The sequence below is a fragment of the Miniopterus schreibersii genome (genome assembly GCF_964146895.1).
Source record: "Miniopterus schreibersii genome assembly, chromosome: 2".
Lineage (NCBI taxonomy): Eukaryota > Metazoa > Chordata > Mammalia > Chiroptera > Miniopteridae > Miniopterus > Miniopterus schreibersii.
In genome coordinates, this window is record NC_138102.1 from 7,836,358 (window position 1) to 7,853,400 (window position 17,043).

Below are 17,043 nucleotides of genomic sequence, written 5' to 3' on the forward strand. Positions count from 1 at the left end.
TGGGAGGCAACCAATCGATGTTTCTCTCTCACACTGATGTTTCTCTCTCTCTCTGGAAAAAAAAAAAAAAAAAAAGCAATTAAAAAATTAGTTAATGCAGACTGACTAAATGCACTGTCTTCAGACTTGATGAAAGGAAAACGCTCTGAGAATAAACCAACTTCCCAATTTAGTAAGCATAAATGACTTAGATATTGAGACAAATGAAGTTGCCTTTAAATTTCAAGTTACTGGTTATTTTAGACCAGTAAAGTTTACAAAATAAAACTAAGAATACATGGTACTGTCGAAATCAGAAGGGACTTGGCAGGCATAACTGGTTCTCCATTCCTGCTACTTTTAATAGACTTACTTGATACGGATACCCTTGGACATCTGCCCTGGCTAAGAGAAGCACATTCTGAGCTTCTCCTCATGGGTTACTAAATGCAACCCTATGGGGAATAAAGTGGTCATGAAGCCTTTCTCCTTTGGGCTTGTTTAGACTTCTTTCCTAAGCTTAACACTCAGTATGCGATCATTCCAGTCAATACAACCTCAGAAGGGTTTGGAAAAAATTAGAAAGTGTGGCTTGGAAGCTACTGGGCTGACAGGTCAAAGGTGTTTACTCTGATGTTCTGAGAACCTGAAGTCTTCTCACAAGATACATTTTAAGTTCCTGGAATCCTAACTCTCTCTGAAATCCATTCAGCTCATCAATAAGAACCAAAAGTTGTCTGGCAAGAAGTGACTCACACCAAGCAGGCTGTGAGTTCCTATTAAGTAACATTGTTCCTCACGTGTTTTAATCTTCCTGTATTAATTTGGATACCAGTATATTCTTACTGCTAAAATCATACAGGCAAATTCTGGAATAGGCAAACTATGGCAATAAAGAAAGATCAGTGGTTACCTGGGGCTGGGGGAGGGGACTGACTATGAGGACAACCTATATGATAAATATCTATTTGTCAGAATCCATTGAACTGTATCCCTAAAATGGGTGAATTTTACTGTATGTAAATTACATTTCAATTTACTTAAGGTGATAAATATAGAAATCATACATCAAAAGACACAAACTAGAGAATTATATTTAATCCAATTCTCTGGGCATTCTAAATATACATGCATATGCCCTGGCCAGTGTGGCTCAGTTGGTTGGGTGTTGTCCCATGCACTGAAAGGCTGCCAGTTTGATTCCCAGTCAGGGCACCTGCCAGGGTTTCAGTTTTGATCCTGGGTAGGGGGGTATGCGGCAGGAGGTAGCCAATCGATGTTATAATGATGTCTCCCTCTCTCTCCCTCTCTCTCTAAAAATCAATAAATATATATATATATATATATTATATATATATATATATACATATATATATATGTATATGTATGTATACACACACACACACACATAAATCTTGACTAGAATCTGTCTCTTGACTGCCAGCACAGGCATTAGACCAGAAGGACGTTAGACAATGCCACATAACAATTGGGAAAACTGCTGCCATGAAGTCTCATTTAGAGAGAAAGCAATATTTTATCCACTGTATGGAATATATTCAGTGGTGGGAAACATAAGGAAGCAGGCCAGAACACTAAACCATCATTATAGATGATGGTAGAAATAGGTAGCCCACTCTCTGACATTCTAGCACTTATTACACTGAAATTCTGTCGCACACAAGTGTCAGGGTGCATCAATAATACGCATTTATTTATTTAGGCACTTTATTTCTTTAGGTACTTGGATAAGCACCTCAATGGCATTTTCTTAATTTTATTATAATCAATCATTTTAATTATCTTTTCCCTATGCATAGTAACATATCAAAACTTCAATTGCTTTAGCAGATTTTTCTACCAGACCTTTCCATGGCAGAACTGCTAAATGTACAAATAAGAACTAACTGACTAAACTTACTAGTAAGTATCAATATTCAGGTAATATAACATGTTCTGAAAGACTTATCACTAGATTATAGCATTTCATTCCTTACACCGAAAAGAAAATTTTTACTGCTAAAATCAAAGAACACGATCAATAGTCTAAAATTCTTTTCCTAGATAACTTAATTGAACAAATGTGATTAAATCTGAGAAAAGTGAGACTAGTAATTAATTAGTCAGTAAATAAAGCTAGTCTCTAAAAAGCCCTCTGAGACTTCTGTTTGAACATGAAAGGTTAAATACACACGTTTACTTCCTCTCTCTCCAGAACCCTCCTAAAATGATGGTAAAGGAATAAAAATGGCATAAACTCACAAGGACCAAGAGTACAGCAGAGAAAAGAACATCGCACAGAGATGTTCAACGTAGTTTTGATGCTGGAAAGCAGTATGAACGGTAACTGAGGAGCAGAGGACAGGAACAAGGGGATGCCAACAAGAAGGAACTGGATTCCCAGCACAGGTCCCGGGGCGGGATCAGGGAACTTGGAAGGCAAGGATTAGGCAAGAGGCTGAAAAAAGGAGATTGAAAGTTTGACTACAGAGAAATTGAACCAGGAAGGGTCTAAATTCGGAGACATCAGGGAAACTGGGCCCAGGGTCTGGTGTCACACTAAAAACAAGTGGAAATCTGCCCCCTCAGTAGTTTAACTGGCAAACATTTTATCCCACTTAGCCCCCAGGTACGGCTGGCTGGCCAAGGCTATATTCCCAAGGCAGAAAGTGAGAAGGCTCTCTACTAAGAAAGTGACGGGCACAAGAGAAAAGACCTAACACTTGACATTTGGGAGTCACCAAATGAAATGACTGGACCCTCAACAGTCACTTTTTCACCAACACACAGGGAGCATTCAATTGACTTGACTGCCTTGCTTTTGAATATAAATGAATATAGAAAGACCACTAAACATTAAGAAAAGCCTCTAATGTGAAAGACAGAGATAATAACAAGTAAAATACAATGGCAGAAACAAAAGATTTACAAAGATAATGCAAGGAGTAGAAGAAAACTTAAAACAACCTCCTATAATTATCCTCTTCGGATAAGAGAATATTCATTTATCATTCATTCAACAAAGAGTTATTGAGCAGCTGATAAACGTAAGTGTTGTTCTAATTTCTGAGGATGCTGAGAGTTAAAAAAAATACAAAATGTCCTGCCTTCATGTAGCAGATAATAATGTATCTATGAAACCAGAACAGAACACTCTGTGAGGGATAATCACATAATTTTTTAAAAGAGCTCTAACAAATTGAACACTACTGTAGCTCTGTCTATAAGTACTGCTTTATCTCAGGCCCCTGAGTTTTCACAATAGCTTGGAAAGAGCTCCCCTCGCATCAGACGTTACTGCCACCACCCCAATCCATTTTCTCGTAGCTGCTAGAATAATTTTTATTCAACCAATGCATCTTAATCATGTCACTCCTCTTCCTAAAATTCTTTCATGATACTTAACTTCAGGATAAAATCCAAGCTAGCTGACAAGCCATTAAGGCTTTCTATGACTTGCAACCCATGTTACACCCATATTTGAAATACTGTTTATAATTCTTTGAACACATAATGCTCTTTCTTAAGACTCTAGACCAGTGGTTTTCAAAAAACTATTTATTTCAACCAGCAATAATAAAGACATTTTACATTGTAACAATAAATACAGCCTCCCCCATCCCCTCTCTCTCATGCATATGCACACAAAAATACAATTGGGAAACAAAGGTTTCAAGAAAAAAACACCCACACTATGTGAGGTACACTCTGACATTTCTATTCTATTGTTATTGTTTAAATGCTGATCATAACACATTAAATTGATTTCATGACCTATTAAGGGGACCCAACCCACCATTTGAAAAAAAACAAACCACCCCAACCACACTGCTTTAGTTCCCTGCATATATAAGCTTCCCTATTTGGGACACCTTTCACCTTTTCTTCTGGCTAATTCTTGCCTGTCTTTCAAGACCCACTTTAAAGTGCCCATCCCTCTCCCTGCTCCCTGGATTAGGTACCCCTTGTGTTTCCAGCACCTCATGTACACCTGCCACCTTCTATTATCTTTGTCTCTTCATTGGTTTGTTACCCCTATTGAGTGAATTTCTAGAGGGCAGAGGAGTTGCTCACACATATGTACCTCCACCTAGAAGATCCTCAATGACTACTAGCTTATGAATCCACCATTCAGTTTTTCACTGGGGTAAATGGAGATGCCCCAAATCACAGAGCTACCAATCCTGAACTTTATTCACTGTCTCTTGAGGGGACATTTCTACAACAGAGCCACCAGAACTTTCCAGTGTAGGCAGGAGCACTTCTCTTCCCTCTATGGTTTAGTGCAGCAGTTTTCAAACTTTTGGGTCCAAGAAAACCTTTACACTCTTAACATTAGTAAGGACCTCAAAGAGCCTTGATTTATGTGAGGTTATATAATTATGTATGTATTGTGTGTTTATGTTGTTGTGAAAACATGGATGAACTAGAGGGTATTATACTAAGTGAAATAAGTCAGACAGAGAAAGACATATACCATGTGATCCACTTATATGTGAGATCTAGAAACAAAATAATCAAACAAAACAAAACAGAAGCAAACTCAGATACAGAGAACAAGCTGATGGTTGCCAGAGGGGAGAGGAGAAATGGGTGAGAAGGGGAATAGAGGTATAAACTTCCAGTTATAAAGGAAATAAGTCACAGTGCTATAGAGTGCAGCACAGGGAATATAGTCAATAATATTGTAGTAACTTTGTATGGTGACAGAGGGTTACTAGATTTATCCATGGTGATCATAAGGTATATAAATGTTGAATCACTATGTAGTACACCTGAAGGTAATATAATATTGTGTCAACTCTACTTTAATAAAATATAATGTTTAGTGATTTTTCAGTGAAGCAATGAGATGAAAATGTAAAACTAAAACCCTTTTTAAAAATAATGGCTTATGAGTAAATCAAGGAATAACTGTCTCAATTTGAAATAAAAGTGTGATTATCTGCATAAAACCAGAAGTTTAACTCTAGGCTTCATTTTACTTTTACATGTTCCTGTGCCAAAAAATAAGGGTCTTTCTTATCCTTTCCACTGTTCCTTTTTGGAGGAAGTGATCTTTGTAAAATGAAATGTGCCCTTAAGGTTACACCCATTCTTTCCGCCCTCTGCCACCTGGAGTTTTCACCAGATGTGATTCATTCATTATTTTCTCCTGCCCAATCTCCAGTATCTCAGTATGTTAGTGCAGGTTTCAAGCTACTGCTAAGATTTTAGATTGCTTTCAGTGCTCAGACTCACTGGAAGTAGAAGCTTCTTAGCAGCAATAATATCAATGAAGTAAAACACCATTGTTTATTAACTATATATACACACACACACACACACACATACTTTTCTACTCAAATACAAATTTCAATGTTAGGTGTCATCACAGAATAAACTGAGAAAGCCTAGTCAGTTGAGAGACACAAGCATGCCTCATGTTGCCAAAGAAAATAAGACAGACCTGAAAAACTACAGACTAAGCATTAGACAGACACATAGATAGAATCAATGTGCTTTTTCTCATGCAAAGAAAAAAGTCAGATGCAAACTTTACATTTAAAACTGCATTGTTCCCCTTTAATCTGGCCACCATCCGAGTGGTGATCTGGATGTTAGAGAAGAGATGAATGGGAGACATTGGCAGGGATTGAAGCTTGGAGATGAATGTGGAAATGTAGAATGGATGTTTCTTTTTTTTGGCTTTGAGTTGACTGTTGTTTCTGTCTGTTTTTTAGAACTGATCCGAGAGGACAGGGAAGTCAGTGTGGGCGGCTCTGAGGAGCCTCCCTCTCTACAGCTGCGGCTCAGAGGATTACGGGGCTTCATCCACAAGGCAACATTGCACAAGTAGCCTTTGAACAAAAGTCATGGATACTATTAATGATATGGTAATCCTTAATCGAGCTACCTCCCAGTAGTGATTATACTGACATGGGAAGAATATGTAAGTCGTGGAGGCAGCCCACGACAACACTGTGTCATTGTTCACCCCAGGCTTGACCAGGACTAACTTTTACCAGCATCTCTAATGTCACCTTTCCCTCTGGAGCCTCCCCCAGCCCCTGGCCCCAGCTCCTACTCCCACCCCATCATGGTAAAAAAGTGGCAAAGAAAACCCTGATCCTAAATCTTTTTTTAGATTTGTTTTTGCAAGTTCCCACACACATTTAGTGTCGTCTCAAAATCCATGCTGTCAACTGTCCCTAGGAACCATTTCCATCTGAGAACAGGACCACACAAAGGTTAGCTCGGTAGGTCTCAGAGAAGATGTTTTAATTGTCTGACAATAGATTCTTCCATTATTTGACTTGCAAATACTGTCCTCCTGCTCTCAGATAACATGTTCAGAATTAGAGAATTTGTCGATAAATTTCCAAAACCTCCTTTATTATAACCAGTACTGAGAGAGCAGTGGTTTCCCCATTTGACATGACTCAAATACTCTCCAGCAGAGAAAGTTTTATGGCTCACTATACTGTGGGACTCCCTTAAGGGTCAATCTAATTTACTTATAGATGATTCCCCTTAATATAAGGAAAGTGACTTTTATGAAGAAGAAATGTTTATGATTTTTATGTAATTATGTGTGTAGGCTAAACATGTTTATGTTAACACTTCAAATGACTTGTGGTGAATGTACTTGACAATGATAAAGAAACTATACTCTAAGCACCATCCTGACTTAATTCTTTCTTTTTCAAGGATTATTAATATTTTAAAGTAATACCATTTCTCTGCTATCCAAAATGAATAAAAACAAAATGATTAGCTACTATAATTTTATGGACCCTCTCCCATATTCATGAGGCTACACAGAAAATCTTTCTATCCCACATAATAAGCCATGCTCTCAGCAGCCAATGAAGTTTTGATAGGAAAAAAATCTGACTTTTCTAACAAATATCTCTGGAGAAGGCCACTTTTCTAAATCAATTTTTCTTCAGTCTTTGCAAAAAAAAATTCTTATGGAAATTACACATAATTTTAGTAGAAATGTGATCTTCAATGAGTATGAGATATATACACTTAACCAACATATTGCTACAAAGGACAAACAACAAACTGTATACATATAATATTTTTAAAGGCTATTTTCTGCTCAATATAAAAGTCCATATAGAATACTGTGACAATGTGTGAGAAATTTTAGGGCCATGAAACTGTTTCACAGGCTGTCTTCTTCCTGGTTAGAATTAATAATGACTGGTTATTTTTGAAGCTAGATTTGGGGGAGATGGTGAGGGAATCTTCATCTGTTCTTTAGACTTTACATACACTTACATAATACTCAGATATTTATAAGAATGTAGTGGTATTGGGTCTGAGGTGGCTGCTGTGGGCACCTATGGAGCAAATGGGTGGGCAGAGTGGCGACCGCGGCCTGGGATCTGCTTGTGTGGCATCTGCCTCTCTGGGACTGGTGGTGGCACCATGAGTGGGCGGGGGGGGGGGCACTCCTTACATCAGTAGCAAGATCAGCCTTATCTCCAAGGGGTAAGTCTGCTACGAGGGCATCCTCTACACCGTCGACACCGAAAACTCCACCGTAGCCCTTGCCAAAGTCTGGTCCTTTGGTACAGAAGACAGACCAGCAGATTGTCCAATACCACCTCAAGATGAAGTCTTTCAATATGTAATATTCCGTGGAAGTGATATTAAAGACCTAACTGTTTGTGAGCCTCTGAAACCACAATGTTCTTTGCCTAAGGACCCAGCTATTGTTCAGTCTTCACAAGGCTCATCTATTTCTTCGCTCCAGTCAGTGGGTTCCTATGGACCTTTTGACAGGATGTCGAAGTACAGTCAGTTCAGTCCAAGTTCATTAGTCGGGTAGCAGTTTGGTGCTGTTGGTGCTGGAAGTTCCTTCACATCCTTTGGAATAGAAACATCAAACAGCGGTACCCTGTCCCAAAGCAGTGCAGTTGGTTGTGCTTTTATACAGGATATGAGATCTATAAAAACAGAGCTATCTCAAGGTCCTTCACGCCCTCAGTTAGTTCCTTTGAGAAAAAGCCTTACCATGGAGCAAGCAGTACAGACCACCTCGGCCCACTTACCTGCTCTGACACCTTCTGGGAGAAAGAGCCCTATATCAACCAGCCTTTACTATCTACCAGCCAAAAAGCAATAGAACATCAAGAGCACAGGCAAGCTGAAAATACAGTTTCAAGACCAAAAAATGAGTAACTCAGAAATGATAGCAAGAGACAAATAGTTCCAGGTGCTCCTTCAGCTCCAAGGAGAGGGCAGGGGGGTGGAGGGGTCATCGAGGTGGCAGGGAATTTGGTATTCGGCAAGATGGTCCTGTGAAACTTGAGAAAAACTTTGACTTTGAAAGTACAAATGTACAATTTAACAAGGAGGAAATTGACAGAGTTTCATAATAAACTTAAATTGAAAATGGAAGATAAACTTGAGAAACAGGAGAAGCCTATAAATGGTGAAGATAAAGGAGACTCAGGAGTTGATGCTCAAAACAGTGAAGGAAATGCCATGAAGAAGATGCACTTGGACCCAACTGCCATCATGACAAAACTAAGTCCTTCTTGATAGTATTTCTTGTGATGATAAAAGAGAACAGAGACCAACCTGGGCTGAAGAAAGATTATTAAATGTGGAAACATTTGGAATCCCACTTCGTCCAAACTGTGGCTGTGGGAGGTACAGAGGCAGAGGAGGTCCTGATTTCCACTGTGGGGGCAGAGGTGGTACCTTTACCACCCATCGAGGGTACAAGTATTTTTTCATCACTGAAAGATTTTTCTTATCACTAAATTGTATTTGGCAATTATTGCAAGTTGTCTACAGATAGGGCCATGATAATGTGTTTTGAGCCACAGAAGGGTGTGTGTTTGTGTGTGTGTGTGTGTGTGTGTCTTTTGCCCTTTCTTTCTTTTTGGAAATCCTATAATATCCCTTTTGAGGTAGTTTATTTCATCAGTTAATTAGGGTGCTGGATGGTAGAGAATTTTGTCAGTCAACTATGTACACATAGTAAATACTGTTTCTTAGGCAAAGGTAGCTTTTTTTATATAGTTGTAAAATTCTATTATATTCCATTGCCAAAGAAACATTAAGAACTTTATACAGCTGTATAAAAAGCAACTAATTTTTTAAAGAACAAACATTTTAAAGTCAGCAAACATACTATGTCCTTGCAGAAGTTGTGCTGATGAGCAGAGTTATGGGTGGGTCTCTTCACAGCTTTCCAGGCTTAAGATTTTCCATTTTTTATTTTCTTTTTTAATGTTTGCAATACAAATGAAGATTTGATACATTCTCTCACTATCTAAAAAGGGTAAATTACTCATGCTCATCATTAAGAGCTTCATTTTATAGTAAATGGCACATCATAGGATTTGTCCAAATAATAGATATTTTCAGCATATGAATGTGAGTAATCACAGATAAGGATATACTGAGCTACATTTTCAAATAAGTAATCCCCTCCCCTTTTCAAGACAGTATAACTAGGCATCAATTAACCCGTTCTTCCTGATAATGCCTGGAATTTTGTCATGGTAAGTTGACTCATTCCTTTATATTTCAAGAGGATTCAGCATGTTAGAAATTATGCAAGTCCTAGCCGCAGTGATCACACAAGATGAAAAAATAAAAGGAAGAAGTAAAACTGTCATTATTCGCAGATGACATGATATTGTACCTAGAAAACTCTAAAAACTCCACCAAAAAACTACTAGATTTAATAAACAAATTCGGCAATTTAGCAGGATACAAAATCAACACCCAGAAATTGATGGCGTTTTTATACACAAATGAGCTCTCAGAAAGAGAAACTAAAAAACAATCCCATTTACCATTGCAACAAAAAGATTAAGATACTTAGGAATAAACTTAACCAAGTAGATAAAAGATCTGTACTCGGAAAACTATAGAATGTTGAAAAATGAGATAGAGGAAGATATAAACAGGTGGAAGAATATACTGTGTTCATAGACTGGTAGAATTAACATCATTAAAATGCCCATACTACCCAAAGCAATCTATAGATTCAATGCAATCCCTATTAAAATACCAATGGCGTATTTCACAGATCAAGAACAAATACTTCAAAAATTCATATGGAGCCCAAAAAGACCCTGAATAGCTGCAGCAATCTTGAGAAAGAACAAAGTTGGAGGGATTACAATACCAGATATGAAGTTATACTACAAAGCCACTGTAATCAAAACAGCCTGATATTTGCACAAGAACAGGCATACAGGTCAATGGAACAGAACAGAGAACCAAGAAATTGACCCAAGCCATTATGTTCAATTAATATTTGACAATGGAGGCAAGAGCATACAATGGAGTAAAGACAGTCTCTTCAATAAATGGTGTTGGGAAAATTGGGCAGGTACATGGAAAAAACTGAAACTAGAGCACCATACACAAGAATAAACTCGAAATGGATAAAAGACTTAAATGTAAGTCGTGAAACCAAAAATTCCAAGTGCCCATCAGTAGATGAGTGGATAAAAAAGCTGTGGTACATTTACAAAATGGAATACTATGCAACTGTAAAAAATAACCCATTACCCTTTAAGACAACATGAAGATTATTATGCTAAGTGAAATAAGCCAGTTAGAGAAAGACAAATATGACATGATCTCACTTATATGTGGAATCTAATGAACAAAAAAATCTGACAAACAAAATAGATCCAGAGACATGGAAGCATGGAACAGAGTGACCAATCTCAGAGGGAAGGGTTGGGGAGGGAGGAACAGATTAACCAAAGAACTTATATGAATATATACATAACACATGGACATAGACAATAGTTCGGCGAAGGCCTGGGGAGGGGGTGGGAGTGGGGAGGACATGTCAATGGGAGGGAAAGGGGGGATATCTGTGATACTTTCAACAACAGTGTACTAGGGTTCCTTTTTCTCCACATCCTCACCAGTACTTGTTGTTTGTTGATCTATTGATGAAGCCATTCTGGAAGGTATAAGGTACCTCACTGTAGTTTTAATTAGCATTTCTCTGATGATTAGTGACGTTGAGCATTTTTTCATATGTCTCTTGGCCATTTGTATGTCCTCAAATATCTCTTCAGGTATTTGAGGAATAAAATGGACAATACTAGTTAGAATTTTAAATACTTAAGCCTTGAACTACTCTGTAAAATACATAAAAATATTTTAGAAAAAGAGTGAGTCCTTGGGTTCCATGGTAGAGAAATACAAATTAGGAATATTTAGAAAGCATTCTTGCTCTGCTTTAACACGACCATTCGCAACAGCCATGTACCTACTGTCCAAGCTGGACCTCTTTGGAAGGTGTTAAGAAGTCTTGTAAATGGATAGTACTTGGGAGGTAAGTGAGGGAGTAAAAGGTCAATGCATATAGAAATGTATTAAGTGCCACTTAGGGAGGTTCATCTCCAGGACCTGACTTTTCCACTTGCAGCTATTCTCTTCCCAACTCTCTTCCCATCTCCATCACACTGTCCCTTCTCATGTCCTTTTTTCAGATGCTGAGATATGAAATATTTTTTAATGAATTATCATGGATCAACATTAAAAGATCCTTTTGTTAACACTGCTATTTGAAAAGCTTTGTCACTTATAAAATATTAATAAATGGGAGACAAATAAAGAGAAATTTTAAATAATCTCAATTCTTTTAGGGGCCCATTTTCTATATTAAAAACAACAAGAACAGAAAACTACTAAGGAATGAGAAAACATGAAAAAGGAGTACCGAGAATTGAACACGGCCATGAGTCAGGTATCTGACATTTCCATCTTCATCAGAGGGGATTCTGTCCAGTAGCAACTCAAACTCTTCATCTGTAATCTCCACACCAAACCTGAAACAAAGAGCAGTTAGCACCAGTCACCCCCCAAGTTCACATCTGAGTCACCCATACCCACAATACCCTAAGCATATGGCTGCCATTAACGCTTTGTTGCTGCTGCAGTCCTCAAGATCAAGAGCACCACGTGAATATCAGAGGTTAATCAGGGTTTTGATCGCTCCAGCTTTCTCAGAGAAAGAGATTCTAGCACAGAATCCCTGCATTGGCGGTGCACAGAAACAGAAATACGGGAATGCTGAATTGTGCGTGACTGTCTTCTATAAAGTTATTCATTACACTAAAACATTGGTATTGCTTAAACAAGTTAACTCTGAAAGGCCTTTCAATTAGACTGCTTAGCATGAAAGAAAAGGTAGAGAAAAAAAGTGCCTTTCGCAAAACAGCTTCCTAATGCTCTTGCAAAGCATTTCATAATGGCTTTAAAGGCATTTTGCATACAAATATTTAACAACTGGCAGTGTTTATTCATCAGCAAGAAAGTGTTTTCATCTCTCAAGAACAATCAAAACATAATCCCTGAATTACTGGCATAAATAAGAATGACTTAAGCAAGAATAGTGAACAAGGAAGGCATTCAGTCATCATTTTGCAAAGCTGATAAAACCCAGCTGACTTTTGGAAAAGAGGGGAATATATTTTCTTTCAGCAATGCAGTTAAAGAATAACACATATTTTTTTCCATTTTCATTATTACTTCCTTGATGATTACAAAACAAAACATAGACACCATCAAGAATAACAACACACAAAAATGGCTTTTTCATAGGCTGCAAAGAATGAAGTTGTCACATATTTGTATTTCAGCATATTTGATTTGCATAGCATCTCAGGGACTTTGCAGTTGTGGGTGTCCTTTTTCACTTGCATAAAATTACACAAAAGGATAGAACCCATTATTTAATGAGACACATAATACTTTTTATTTTATTCCTTGTTATTCCCTTTTCTTTTTCATTTTTTAGCGATGAAGTTACCAGTACTAATAAATCTTCAGCATTTTGTCTGAGAAATTAAAATTAATTCTCTAGTTTTACATGGACCTAAACTCTTAACCTAAAAAACACTTGAAAATGAACAGGTTTTTCATAGGCATACTGAGGGGAGGAGACCAAAAGTCAAAGAGAGCTAAATCTAGTCTATGTCCACCACTATACAGCTGTGCAATCATGGTAAAAGCCCTTACCTTTAACATTTCAGTTTTCTCAACTCTCAAATGGTCTATAAGTTCTCTGCAGCTTACTTAGTGGTCACAGGATAAGAAGATATGATACTTCCTTGAAAAACAGGAAGTATCATACAAATATTGTGTATTGTAATTATTATTGACATAGAGTACAGGTTTTAAAAATCCTCAAAAAATACTAGAATAAATTGCTTAAACCTAACAATGACAATGTGGCCCTTTTTCTCAAGAGGCCTTCTGAGTGGCAGCAGAATACAGTGGAGAAAGCATGGGCTTCAGATTGACTAAACCAACATTTGAATCCCAGCTCTGCCACTTAGCTGTATGTGGCCTCAGATGATTTATGTAATTCCCTGAGCCTCAGTTTCTGTACCTATAAAAAGATAACTGAGACGAACACTGGAAGAGGAACAGGTTGTGATGGTGCAAGTAAAGATCATGAGTTCAGTTTTAGACATGTTGAGCTTGGACTTAAATATATCCAAGAGGAGGTGTCCAATAAGCAGTTCGAGACATGGATCTTAAAGCTCCAGAGAGCTCTTGGCTGCAACCTTGGGAGTCACTACTATATAAAGGCCATCTGAAACTACAGGATTAGATGAGACTGTAGAGAAAAATGTCAAGTGAGTTGCAAAGGACACTGAAGAGAGATCTATTTAAGAAATGAACAGAGGAAGAGGCAAGAGAGACTAAGAAGTAGTGAAAAGAATGGCAGAAAGGAAACCAAGAGTAATGATCATGGAAGCCAGGAGCACTGAGTGCTTCGAGAAGGAGGTAGTGGTCAGTCATTTCAAAAGCAGTTAAAAGGTCAGGCAAGCTATGAATTTTTATTGAATTTGGACATATGGTGCCAATGACCTTGGTGACAGCAGCTCTAGTGGATTGACAGGGTCCCAAGCCATACTGTAATGGTTGAGTGAGTGGAACTTGAGGTAACAGAGACAGAGAATGTGCATCTCTTTCAAGAGTTTAAATAAGAAGGGAAAAAGACAAACAAGAAGACATGAAGTCAATGGGGTTGTGTGTGTGGAGGGGTTCGGTTTTTGTTTTAAGATAAGTAAGAAGAGCACTGTTAAATGCTGACAGGGGCAATTATCAAGGCAGAGGTTAAAAACAGAGAAAAGGCAGAGGGAATTATCAATGGATCCTGTGAAAGAAAGATTAAGGACACAGGTAGACAAGAGAAAGAATACCTCTTTCACTGAAACAGGGAAAACTGACCATCCTATGCAACTAGTATTCCTCCGATACATTAGTTGGGAAATGCTGAACTAAGCATTAAATGACAAAGTATTATCCTCTCAGAGATATTAATATCTTAACAGCTTCTTCTGTGGATCAGTACCTTCTGACTCAAAGAACTGGGTCCCTTAAGGTGAGAATTTCAGGCTCTATGGTGGAGTGACAGAAAATTTTGGAAAGGTGTGTTTTGTTTTGCCTTTCAAATCAATCAGGTTGGTAACTGTCTACTCTGCTATCACGAGCCAACAGAAAACTTAAGGTATTGTAGATTGTGATTAAATCATATTTAATATTTTAAAGGTACTTAAGAATAGTATTCTTTCTTTAAAGAAGTACCTGGGGCTTGTTTTTAAGACTTTCTTTACTTTCATCAAACTTTTTTCCAATTAGACCACTTTATCTTAGACCACTTTATCTTTAAAATATAGACAATGACATACAGCACAGGGAAAACAATGCATCACTTCTGTTCCCCTCACTACTGTCAAAACCTTTAATACCATGTTCTCTCGGAAAACATATGGGTACTATTATAAAATAAATAATAAATTCACAGGCTCTGGAAAAGATATTTTCAGGCTTTACTTCAAAATTCAGAAATAATTTAAGGTAATGTCCCAGAAATATACTTTTATAACATTACGAGATGTTAAAACAAAAGCACAATATCAAAAAATACTGATCAATCCTAGGGTGATGGAAAACCCATTAACCCAGATCTCCTAGCATGTAAGTAATGTCTTGTCTTTTCCCCACATTGTGCTCCAAAGTCAGGCTGAAACTACCCTGGGAGATGATCCATAGGTTTGGGCTTGAAGGGTCCCAGAGGGACGAGCTGCAGCTAAGCCTGAGCTGTGAGAGTTTCCAGTGTGATCCTGGTATTGTGAACCACAGGTGGTCCAGGGACACTCCAAAACCCCCGCCCAGGAACTCCTAGCTGCCTTTTGGGACATCACCTTGAGATATATGGGTGGTGTTTGTTTTTGTTGTTGTTGTTTTTTTAAATGAGATTACCCTAAAACAGAAAAAGATATATGATATTATGTTACCCCAAATGAACACAAGTGAAGGGCTTTGAATATGGCTTTTTTTTTTTTTTAAGGAATCTGTTAGTATAGGTCAGCAATTTTCAACTGGGGTGCCCCCAGAATGTTTAAAACATGCAACGCCTGACTATTTAGTCAGAGGCACTGGCCTCTTTTCCCTTAGATGATCAAATAAAAAAATAACAGCCAACACAATAGACGTCAGGTGTGGATGAATCAAAACTATACCTTTGTTTTGTCGGATCAGCAAAAAAAAAATATTTTTTGGTGTGCTGCAGAATTTTAGTAATTAGTATACGCCTGTCATGAGATGAAAAAGGCTGAAAATCGCCAGCACAGGTAGTCACGTGGGAAGTCTTGGGCTGGCGACCTGAGTCCTGCCACTCACTAGACGTGAGACTTGAGCAAGTCCGGGAACCTCTCAGAGGCTGTTTCTTCCCCTGTAGAGCAGGTAAAACCATCACGCTTAACCTGCCAACCGACAGAACTGCTTCTAGGGTCAAAGCTGCTCCATAAATCCTGCGGCGGTCCCTCGCTGTCGGGCACTCCTGAGGTTAACCATGCACCTGGGTACAGCTTGCATTCCCTTCGAGGCCGCAAGGGAACAAGGCGGAGCTCGTTTCCTCCGACGCCCTTTGCATTCCCTGTTCCTCCAGAAGTAAAACTCGGTTTCTGCGGAATAGGATTTGACTTGACTTACTGGGGGCAAGAAAGCAATTAAACAACTAAGAACAGGAGAGACGGGATGCCGCTGAAGATGCGCGCGGACGGAGGAGGAGGAAAGGCCTAGCCGAGCAGGGCCTCTCCCAACCGCCCAAGCTGGGCCGGCCTGGCTGTGGGCGGGACAGGCCGGTTCCCCGGCCGCTCGGCCGTGGGGCCCTCGGCTTTCGGGACCGTGAAGGCCGCGTCAGCTCCAGCGGGAGGCGGCATTTAGGAACTGGGTGTTAACCTTACCTGGAAGTCGTTACCGCACACCGCCCGCCGCCCCAACCCGGGGGCGAGGCCGCCCCAGCGGGCGCCCGGGCGGCCCTGGGGCTGCGGGCAGCAGAGGGCGCCCTACGAGCCCGAGGAAGGCTGGGGGAAGGGGCCGCGGGGCACGCCGGGAGGGCGCGGGGCATGCCGGGAGGCCGCGGGGCACGCTGGGAACTCTCGTGCCGCCCCTGGGAGCGCCCTGGCCTTAGAAGCAGGGCACGGGCCCTGCAGCAGCGCGTGTGCTCGGTTTCGCCCACGTAGGTGTCAAATTGCCCTCGTGGTGTCTGTTTCAGGGTTGTTCCTACAACACAAAACAGCTCGAGGGCTGTTGACAACCAGGATCTTTCTCCAAAGGCGCGTCCCCCTGGCGGGTTTCCCTAGGACCTCGGCTGGCTGCAGGTGGCCCGAGGAGGACTCTCCGGCCGCCTCCAGGGTCCCGCCTGCCCGCGACCCCCACCTGCCCCACCCGAGCTGACTCCCTCGCCCGGGCTCTTGAGGTCTTCTCTGCCTGGGCTCCGATTCTCTACAATACCTGGGGGAGAAATATCTTTGAAGTTTTACTTTGCTTCCAGCTGGAAATGGATAACCCAGGCCCTCAGAAGCTTCCAAAGTCCTGTTTCAAGCTCCAGCGTGTCTTCCTCTTCGACGATTCATTTTATGCATTGATTTGGGACCTAAGAGCCCCAGCCTTCTGGGAGTGGGCGATTTAATGAAATCCTGTTAAAGAGAACTCTATCTGACCGGACTGCAACATGCAAACCAGCTGCAGCACAGCCTCGGTGTCATTTTGAACACGACGAAG

The 17,043-nt window shown here is 39.8% G+C and overlaps 1 protein-coding gene and 1 pseudogene across 2 annotated transcripts in view; one reads left to right on the forward strand and one right to left on the reverse strand.

Moving 5' to 3' along the window:
* Window positions 1-3,526: 3,526 nt before the first annotated feature.
* Window positions 3,527-17,043, reverse strand: part of LOC308550659 (uncharacterized protein) — a 29,766-nt gene continuing 16,249 nt past the window's right edge. The window contains exons 4-5 of the transcript XR_013997942.1: window positions 11,681-11,789; window positions 3,527-5,819 (exon numbers count right to left, since the gene is read on the reverse strand). The gene's annotated coding sequence lies outside the window, so the exon portion shown is untranslated. The remainder of the gene's footprint in view (window positions 5,820-11,680; window positions 11,790-17,043) is intronic.
* On the forward strand, window positions 5,899-11,926 carry LOC308553615 (protein LSM14 homolog A-like; annotated as a pseudogene). The gene is made up of 4 exons: window positions 5,899-5,911; window positions 7,404-7,943; window positions 8,306-8,675; window positions 11,901-11,926. The product of its transcript is annotated as a protein LSM14 homolog A-like (transcript).